Consider the following 10,000-nt stretch of genomic DNA (forward strand, 5'->3'; position numbering starts at 1 on the left):
CCTGCTCTGTCTACACTACCTGAACTCACCTGCTCTGTCTACCCTACCTGCTCTGTCTACCCTACCTGAACTCAACTGCTCTGTCTACCCTACCAGTACTCACCTGCTCTGTCCACCCTACCTGTACTCACCTGCTCTGTCTACACTACCTGAACTCACCTGCTCTGTCTACCCTACCAGTACTCACCAGCTCTGTCTACCTTACCTGCTCTGTCTACCCTACCTGTACTCACCTGCTCTGTCTACCCTACCTGTACTCACCTGCTCTGTCTACCCTACCTGAACTCACCTTCTCTGTCTACCCTACCTGAACTCACCTGCTCTGTCTACCCTACCTGAACTCACCTGCTCTGTCTACCCTACCTGAACTCACCTGCTCTGTCTACTCTACCAGTACTCACCAGCTCTGTCTACCTTACCTGCTCTGTCTACCCTACCTGAACTCACCTGCTCTGTCTACCCTACCTGAACTCACCTGCTCTGTCTACCCTACCTGAACTCACCTGCTCTGTCTACCCTACCTGAACTCACCTGCTCTGTCTACTCTACCAGTACTCACCTGCTCTGTCAACCCTACCTGCTCTGTCTACCCTACATGAACTCACCTGCTCTGTCTACCCTACCAGTAGTCACCTGCTCAGTCTACCCTACCAGTAGTCACCTGCTCTGTCTACCGTACCTGTACTCACTTGCTCTGTCTACCCTAACTGTACTCACCTGCTCTGATTACCCTACCTGAACTCACCTGCTCTGTCTACCCTACCTGAACTCACCTGCTCTGTCTACCCTACCTGCTCTGTCTACCCTACCTGAACTCACCTGCTCTGTCTACCCTACCTGAACTCACCTGCTCTGTCTACCCTACCTGAACTCACCTGCTTGTCTACCCTACCTGTACTCACCTGCTCTGTCTCTCTACCAGTAACCACCTGCTCTGTCTACCCTACCTGAACTCACCTTCTGTCTACCTTACCTGCTCTGTCTACACTACCTGAACTCACCTGCTTGTCTACCCTACCTGAACTCACCTGCTCTGTCTACCCTACCTGAACTCACCTGCTTGTCTACCCTACCTGTACTCACCTGCTCTGTCTACTCTACCAGTAACCACCTGCTCTGTCTACCCTACCTGAACTCACCTGCTCTGTCTACCTTACCTGCTCTGTCTACCCTACCTGAACTCACCTGCTTGTCTACCCTACCTGAACTCACCTGCTCTGTCTACCTTACCTGCTCTGTCTACACTACCTGAACTCACCTGCTCTGTCTACCCTACCTGCTCTGTCTACCCTACCTGAACTCACCTGCTCTGTCTACCCTACCTGAACTCACCTGCTTGTCTACCCTACCTGTAATCACCTGCTCTGTCTACTCTACCAGTAACCACCTGCTCTGTCTAGCCTACCTCAACTCAACTGCTCTGTTTACCCTACCTGAACTCACCTGCTGGGTCTACCCTACCTGCTCTGTCTACCCTACATGAACTCAACTGCTCTGTCTACCCTACCTGAACTCACCTGTTCTGTCTACCCTACCTGCTCTGTCTACCCTACCTGTACTCACCTGCTCTGTCTACCCTACCTGAACTCACCTGCTCTGTCTACCCTACCTGAACTCACCTGCTCTGTCTACCCTACCTTTACTCACCTGCTCTGTCAACCCTACCTGCTCTGTCTACCCTACATGAACTCACCTGCTCTGTCTACCCTACCAGTAGTCACCTGCTCAGTCTACCCTACCAGTAGTCACCTGCTCTGTCTACCGTACCTGTACTCACTTGCTCTGTCTACCCTACCTGAACTCACCTGCTTGTCTACCCTACCTGTACTCACCTGCTCTGTCTACTCTACCAGTAACCACCTGCTCTGTCTACCCTACCTGAACTCACCTGCTCTGTCTACCTTACCTGCTCTGTCTACACTACCTGAACTCACCTGCTCTGTCTACCCTACCTGCTCTGTCTACCCTACCTGAACTCACCTGCTCTGTCTACCCTACCTGAACTCACCTGCTTGTCTACCCTACCTGTACTCACCTGCTCTGTCTACTCTACCAGTAACCACCTGCTCTGTCTACCCTACCTGAACTCACTTGCTCTGTTTACCCTACCTGCTCTGTCTACCCTACCTGAACTCAACTGCTCTGTCTACCCTACCAGTACTCACCTGCTCTGTCCACCCTACCTGCTCTGTCTACACTACCTGAACTCACCTGCTCTGTCTACCCTACCTGCTCTGTCTACCCTACCTGAACTCAACTGCTCTGTCTACCCTACCAGTACTCACCTGCTCTGTCCACCCTACCTGTACTCACCTGCTCTGTCTACTCTACCTGAACTCACCTGCTCTGTCTACCCTACCTGTACTCACCTGCTCTGTCTACCCTACCTGTACTCACCTGCTCTGTCTACCCTACCTGTACTCACCTGCTCTGTCTACCCTACCTGAACTCACCTGCTCTGTCTACCCTACCTGAACTCACCTGCTCTGTCTACCCTACCTGAACTCACCTGCTCTGTCTACCCTACCTGTACTCACCTGCTCTGTCTACCCTACCTGTACTCACCTGCTCTGTCTGCCCTACCTGTACTCACCTGCTCTGTCTACACTACCTGAACTCACCTGCTCTGTCTACCCTACCTGTACTCACCTACTCTGTCTACCCTACCTGAACTCACCTGCTCTGTCTACCCTACCTGAACTCACCTGCTCTGTCTACCCTACCTGAACTCACCTGCTCTGTCTACCCTACCTGTACTCACCTACTCTGTCTACCCTACCTGTACTCACCTGCTCTGTCTACCCTACCTGTACTCACCTGCTCTGTCTACCCTACCTGAACTCACCTGCTCTGTCTACTCTACCAGTACTCACCAGCTCTGTCTACCTTACCTGCTCTGTCTACCCTACCTGAACTCACCTGCTCTGTCTACCCTACCTGTACTCACCTGCTGTCAACCCTACCTGCTCTGTCTACCGTACCTGTACTCACCTGCTCTGTCTACCCTAACTGAACACACCTGCTCTGTCAACCCTACCTGTACTCACCTGCTTGTCGACCCTACCTGTACTCACCTGCTCTGTCTACTTTACCAGTAACCACCTTCTCTGTCTACCCTACCTGAACACACCTGCTCTGTCTACCTTACCTTCTCTGTCTACACTACCTGAACTCACCTGCTCTGTCTACCCTACCAGTACTCACCTGCTCTGTCCACCCTACCTGTACTCACCTGCTCTGTCTACCCTACCTGAACTCACCTGCTCTGTCTACCCTACCTTCTCTGTCTACCCTATCTGAACTCAACTGCTCTGTCTACCCTACCTGAACTCACCTGTTCTGTCTACCCTACCTGCTCTGTCTACCCTACCTGAACTCACCTGCTCTGTCTACCCTACCTGAACTCACCTGCGCTGTCTACCCTACCTGTACTCACCTGATCTGTCTACCCTACCTGCACTCACCTCCTCTGTCTACCCTAACAGTACTCACCTGCTTTGTCTACCCTACCTGAACTCACCTGCTCTGTCCACCCTACCTGAACTCACCTGCTCTGTCTTCCCTTCCTGCTCTGTCTACACTACCAGTACTCACCTGCTTTGTCTACCCTACCAGTACTCACCTCCTCTGTCTACCCTACCTGTACTCACCTGCTCTGTCTACCCTCCCCTCGCTGTCTACCCTACCTGCTCTGGCTACCCCACCTGAACTCACCTGCTCTGTCTACCCTACCTGAAGTCACCTGCTCTGTCTACACTACCTGTACTCACCTGCCCTGTCTACCCTACCTGTACTAACCTGCTCTGTCTACCCTACCTGTACGAACCTGCTCTGTCTACCCTACCAGTAACCACCTGCTCTGTCTACCCTACCTGAACTCACCTGCTCTGTCTACCCTACCTGTACTCACCTTCTCTGTCTACCCTACCAGTACTCACCTCCTCTGTCTACCCTACCTGAACTCACCTGCTCTGTCTACCCTACCTGCTCTGTCTACCCTACCTGTACTCACCTGCTTTGTCTACCCTACCTGTACTCACCTGCTTTGTCAACCCTACCTTCTCTGTCTACCCTACCTACTCTGTCTACCCTACCTGCTCTGTCTACCCTACCCGTACTCACCTGCTCTGTCTACCCTAACGGTACTCACCTGCTCTGTCTACACTACCAGTACTCACCCTCTCTCTACCCTACCAGTACTCACCTGCCCTGTCTACCCTACCAGTACTCGCCTGCTCTGTCCTCCCTACCTGTACTCAGCTGCTCTGTCTATCCTACCTGCTCTGGCTATCCCACCTGAACTCACCTGGTTTTTCTACCTTACCTGAACTCACCTGTTCTGTCTACACTACCAGTACTCACCTGCTCTGTCTACCCTACCAGTACTCACCTGCTCTGTCTACTCTACCTGTACTCACCTGCTCTGTCTACCCTACCGGCTCTGTCTACCCTACCTGAACTCACCTGCTCTGTCTACCCTACCTGTACTCACCTACTCTGTCTACCCTACTTGTAGTCACCTGCTCTGTCTACCGTACCTGCACTCACCTGCTCTGTCTACCCTAACAGTACTCACCTGCTCTGTCTACCCTAACAGTACTCACCTGCGTTGTCTACCCTACCTGTACTCACCTGCTCTGTCTACCCTATCTGTACTCACCTGCTCTGTCTACCCTAACAGTACTCACCTGCGTTGTCTACCCTACCTGTACTCACCTGCTCTGTCTACCCTATCTGTACTCACCTACTCTGTCTACCCTACCTGAACTCACCTGCTCTGTCTACCCTACCTGAACTCACCTGCTCTGTCTACCGTACCTGTACTCACCTGCTCTGTCTACCCTACCTGAACTCACCTGCTCTGTCTACCCTACCTGTACTCACCTGCTCTGTCTACCCTACCAGTACTCACCTCCTCTGTCTACCCTACCTGAACTCACCTGCTCTGTCTACCCTACCTGCTCTGTCTACCCTACCTGTACTCACCTGCTTTGTCTACCCTACCTGTACTCACCTGCTTTGTCAACCCTACCTTCTCTGTCAACCCTACCTTCTCTGTCTACCCTACCTACTCTGTCTACCCTACCTACTCTGTCTACCCTACCTGTACTCACCTGCTTTGTCTACCCTACCTGTACTCACCTGCTTTGTCAACCCTACCTTCTCTGTCTACCCTACCTACTCTGTCTCCCCTACCTGCTCTGTCTACCCTACCCATACTCACCTGCTCTGTCTACCCTAACGGTACTCACCTGCTCTGTCTACACTACCAGTACTCACCTGCTCTCTCTACCCTACCAGTACTCACCTGCCCTGTCTACCCTAACAGTACTCGCCTGCTCTGTCTATCCTACCTGCTCTGGCTATCCCACCTGAACTCACCTGCTCTGTCTACCTTACCTGAACTCACCTGCTCTGTCTACACTACCAGAACTCACCTGCTCTGTCTACCCTACCAGTACTCACCTGCTCTGTCTACCCTACCTGTACTCACCTGCTCTGTCTACCCTCCCTGCTCTGGCTACCCCACCTGAACTCACCTGCTCTGTCTACCCTACCTGTACTCACCTACTCTGTCTACCCTACTTGTACTCACCTGCTCTGTGTACCATACCTGCACTCACCTGCTCTGTCTACCCTAACAGTACTCACCTGCTCTGTCTACCCTAACAGTACTCACCTGCGTTGTCTACCCTACCTGTACTCATCTGCTCTGTCTACCCTATCTGTACTCACCTGCTCTGTCTACCCTACCTGAACTCACCTGCTCTGTCTACCCTACCTGAACTCACCTGCTCTGTCTACCCTACCTGCTCTGTCTACCCTACCAGTACTCACCTGCTCTGTCTACCCTACCAGTACTCACCTTCTCTGTCTACCCTACCTGTACTCACCTGCTCTGTCTACCCTACCCTCGCTGTCTACCCTCCCTGCTCTGGCTACCCCACCTGAACTCACCTGCTCTGTCTACCCTACCTGTAATCACCTGCTCTTTCTACCCTACTTGTACTCACCTGCTCTGTCTACCCTACCTGCACTCACCTACTCTGTCTACCCTACTTGTACTCACCTGCTCTGTCTACTCTACCTGCTCTGTCCACCCTACCTGTACTCACCTACTCTGTCTACCCTACCTGAACTCACCTGCTCTGTCTACCCTACCTGAACTCACCTGCTCTGTCTACCCTACCTGTACTCACCTGCTCTGTCTACTCTACCTGCTCTGTCCACCCTACCTGAACTCACCTGCTCTGTCTACCCTACCTGAACTCACCTCTCTGTCTACCCTACCTGCTCTGTCTACCCTACCAGTACTCACCTGCCCTGTCTACCCTACCAGTATTCTCCCGCTCTGTCTACCCTACCAGTACTCACCTGCTCTGTCTACCCTACCTGTACTCACCTGCTCTGTCTACCCTACCTGCTCTGGCTACCCCATCTGAACTCACCTGCTCTGTCTACCCTACCTGAACTCACCTGCTCTGTCTACCCTACCTGTAATCACCTGCTCTGTCTACCCTACTTGTACTCACCTGCTCTGTCTACCCTACCTGCACTCACCTGCTCTGTCTACCCTAACAGTTCTCACCTGCTCTGTCTACCCTACCTGTACTCACCTGCTCTGTCTACCCTACCTGTACTCACCTTCTCTGTCTACCCTACCTGAACTCACCTTCTCTGTCTACCCTGCCTGTACTCACCTGCTCTGTCTACTCTACCTGTACTCACCTGCTCTGTCTACCCTACCGGCTCTGTCTACCCTACCTGAACTCACCTGCTCTGTCTACCCTACCTGTACTCACCTACTCTGTCTACCCTACTTGTAGTCACCTGCTCTGTCTACCGTACCTGCACTCACCTGCTCTGTCTACCCTAACAGTACTCACCTGCTCTGTCTACCCTAACAGTACTCACCTGCGTTGTCTACCCTACCTGTACTCACCTGCTCTGTCTACCCTATCTGTACTCACCTGCTCTGTCTACCCTAACAGTACTCACCTGCGTTGTCTACCCTACCTGTACTCACCTGCTCTGTCTACCCTATCTGTACTCACCTACTCTGTCTACCCTACCTGAACTCACCTGCTCTGTCTACCCTACCTGAACTCACCTGCTCTGTCTACCGTACCTGTACTCACCTGCTCTGTCTACCCTACCTGAACTCACCTGCTCTGTCTACCCTACCTGTACTCACCTGCTCTGTCTACCCTACCAGTACTCACCTCCTCTGTCTACCCTACCTGAACTCACCTGCTCTGTCTACCCTACCTGCTCTGTCTACCCTACCTGTACTCACCTGCTTTGTCTACCCTACCTGTACTCACCTGCTTTGTCAACCCTACCTTCTCTGTCAACCCTACCTTCTCTGTCTACCCTACCTACTCTGTCTACCCTACCTACTCTGTCTACCCTACCTGTACTCACCTGCTTTGTCTACCCTACCTGTACTCACCTGCTTTGTCAACCCTACCTTCTCTGTCTACCCTACCTACTCTGTCTCCCCTACCTGCTCTGTCTACCCTACCCATACTCACCTGCTCTGTCTACCCTAACGGTACTCACCTGCTCTGTCTACACTACCAGTACTCACCTGCTCTCTACCCTACCAGTACTCACCTGCCCTGTCTACCCTAACAGTACTCGCCTGCTCTGTCTATCCTACCTGCTCTGGCTATCCCACCTGAACTCACCTGCTCTGTCTACCTTACCTGAACTCACCTGCTCTGTCTACACTACCAGAACTCACCTGCTCTGTCTACCCTACCAGTACTCACCTGCTCTGTCTACCCTACCTGTACTCACCTGCTCTGTCTACCCTCCCTGCTCTGGCTACCCCACCTGAACTCACCTGCTCTGTCTACCCTACCTGCTCTGTCTACCCTACTTGTACTCACCTGCTCTGTCTACCCTACCTGCACTCACCTGCTCTGTCTATCATACCTGTACTCACCTGCTCTGTCTACCCTACCTGCTCTGTCTACCCTACCTGCACTCACCTACTCTGTCTACCCTACCTGTAATCACCTGCTCTGTCTACCCTACCTGAACTCACCTGCTCTGTCTACCCTACCTGAACTCACCTGCTCTGTCTACCCTACCTGAACTCACCTGCTCTGTCTACCCTACCTGTACTCACCTGCTCTGTCTACTCTACCTGCTCTGTCCACCCTACCTGAACTCACCTGCTCTGTCTACCCTACCTGAACTCACCTTCTCTGTCTACCCTACCTGCTCTGTCTACCCTACCTGTAATCACCTGCTCTGTCTACCCTACCTGAACTCACCTGCTCTGTCTACCCTACCTGAACTCACCTGCTCTGTCTACCCTACCTGAACTCACCTGCTCTGTCTACCCTACCTGTACTCACCTGCTCTGTCTACTCTACCTGCTCTGTCCACCCTACCTGAACTCACCTGCTCTGTCTACCCTACCTGAACTCACCTGCTCTGTCTACCCTACCTGTACTCACCTGCTCTGTCTACCCTACCTGCTCTGTCTACCCTACCTGTACTCACCTGCTCTGTCTACCCTACCTGAACTCACCTGCTCTGTCTACCCTACCTGAACTCACCTGCTCTGTCTACCCTACCTGAACTCACCTGCTCTGTCTACCCTACCTGTACTCACCTGCTCTGTCTACTCTACCTGCTCTGTCCACCCTACCTGAACTCACCTGCTCTGTCTACCCTACCTGAACTCACCTTCTCTGTCTACCCTACCTGCTCTGTCTACCCTACCAGTACTCACCTGCCCTGTCTACCCTACCAGTATTCTCCCGCTCTGTCCACCCTACCAGTACTCACCTGCTCTGTCTACCCTACCTGTACTCACCTGCTCTGTCTACCCTACCTGCTCTGGCTACCCCATCTGAACTCACCTGCTCTGTCTACCCTACCTGAACTCACCTGCTCTGTCTACCCTACCTGTAATCACCTGCTCTGTCTACCCTACTTGTACTCACCTGCTCTGTCTACCCTAACAGTTCTCACCTGCTCTGTCTACCCTACCTGCACTCACCTGCTCTGTCTACCCTACCTGTACTCACCTGCTCTGTCTACCCTACCTGTACTCACCTTCTCTGTCTACCCTACCTGAACTCACCTGCTCTGTCTACCCTACCTGTACTCACCTGCTCTGTCTACCCTACCTGTACTCACCTGCTCTGTCTACTCTACCTGTACTCACCTGCTCTGTCTACCCTACCGGCTCTGTCTACCCTACCTGAACTCACCTGCTCTGTCTACCCTACCTGTTCTGTCTACCCTACCTGAACTCACCTGCTCCGTCTACCCTACCTGTTCTGTCTACCCTACCTGAACTCACCTGCTCTGTCTACCCTACCTGTTCTGTCTATACCCTACCGGCTCTGTCTACCCTACCTGTTCTGTCTACCCTACCTGAACTCACCTGCTCTGTCTACCCTACCTGTTCTGTCTACCCTACCGGCTCTGTCTACCCTACCTGAACTCACCTGCTCTGTCTACCCTACCTGTTCTGTCTACCCTACCTGAACTCACCTGCTCTGTCTACCCTACCTGTTCTGTCTACCCTACCTGAACTCACCTGCTCCGTCTACCCTACCTGTACTCACCTGCTCTGTCTACCCTACCCTCTCTGTCTACCCTACCTGCTTTGGCTACCCCATCTGTACTCAACTGCTCTGTCAACCACTAGTTCTCTTTCTTGAGATTTAAGTTCTCTTTCTTCTCATGTAAGTCCTCTTTCTTGTGATGTAAGTTCTCTTTTTTCACAATGAATAACATGAAAGCATGCAAACCAGCGATATTTAAGTGATTTTACAACCTTCTAACACAGGAAATAGATGGATGAAAAATAAAGATCCTCAGGTGGGCGCGTGTTTATTATTTTAAATGTTTACTTTACCCTTATTTTATCAGATAAGTTGACACGTTCTCATTTACAGCAACGACCTGGGAATAGTTACAGGAGAGAGGAGGGGATGAATGAGCCAATTGTAAACTGGGGATGATTAGGTGA

General features: G+C 52.2%; 1 long non-coding RNA gene across 2 annotated transcripts in view; it reads right to left on the minus strand.

The window, feature by feature from the left end:
- Positions 1 to 2,034, minus strand: part of LOC127918550 (uncharacterized) — a 2,961-nt gene extending 927 nt beyond the window's left edge. Inside the window, exons 1-3 of one of the 2 annotated variants that reach the window (XR_008100381.1) lie at positions 1,889 to 2,034; positions 1,074 to 1,111; positions 560 to 735 (exon numbers count right to left, since the gene is read on the minus strand). This is a non-coding gene — a long non-coding RNA (uncharacterized LOC127918550). Of the gene's footprint in view, positions 1 to 559; positions 736 to 1,073; positions 1,112 to 1,212; positions 1,283 to 1,888 lie in introns of those variants that run through there. The other variant, XR_008100382.1, reaches the window with a different exon arrangement.
- Positions 2,035 to 10,000: the final 7,966 nt, after the last annotated feature.

Source organism: Oncorhynchus keta, unplaced genomic scaffold (assembly GCF_023373465.1).
Source record: "Oncorhynchus keta strain PuntledgeMale-10-30-2019 unplaced genomic scaffold, Oket_V2 Un_contig_14495_pilon_pilon, whole genome shotgun sequence".
Classification (NCBI taxonomy): Eukaryota; Metazoa; Chordata; class Actinopteri; order Salmoniformes; family Salmonidae; genus Oncorhynchus; species Oncorhynchus keta.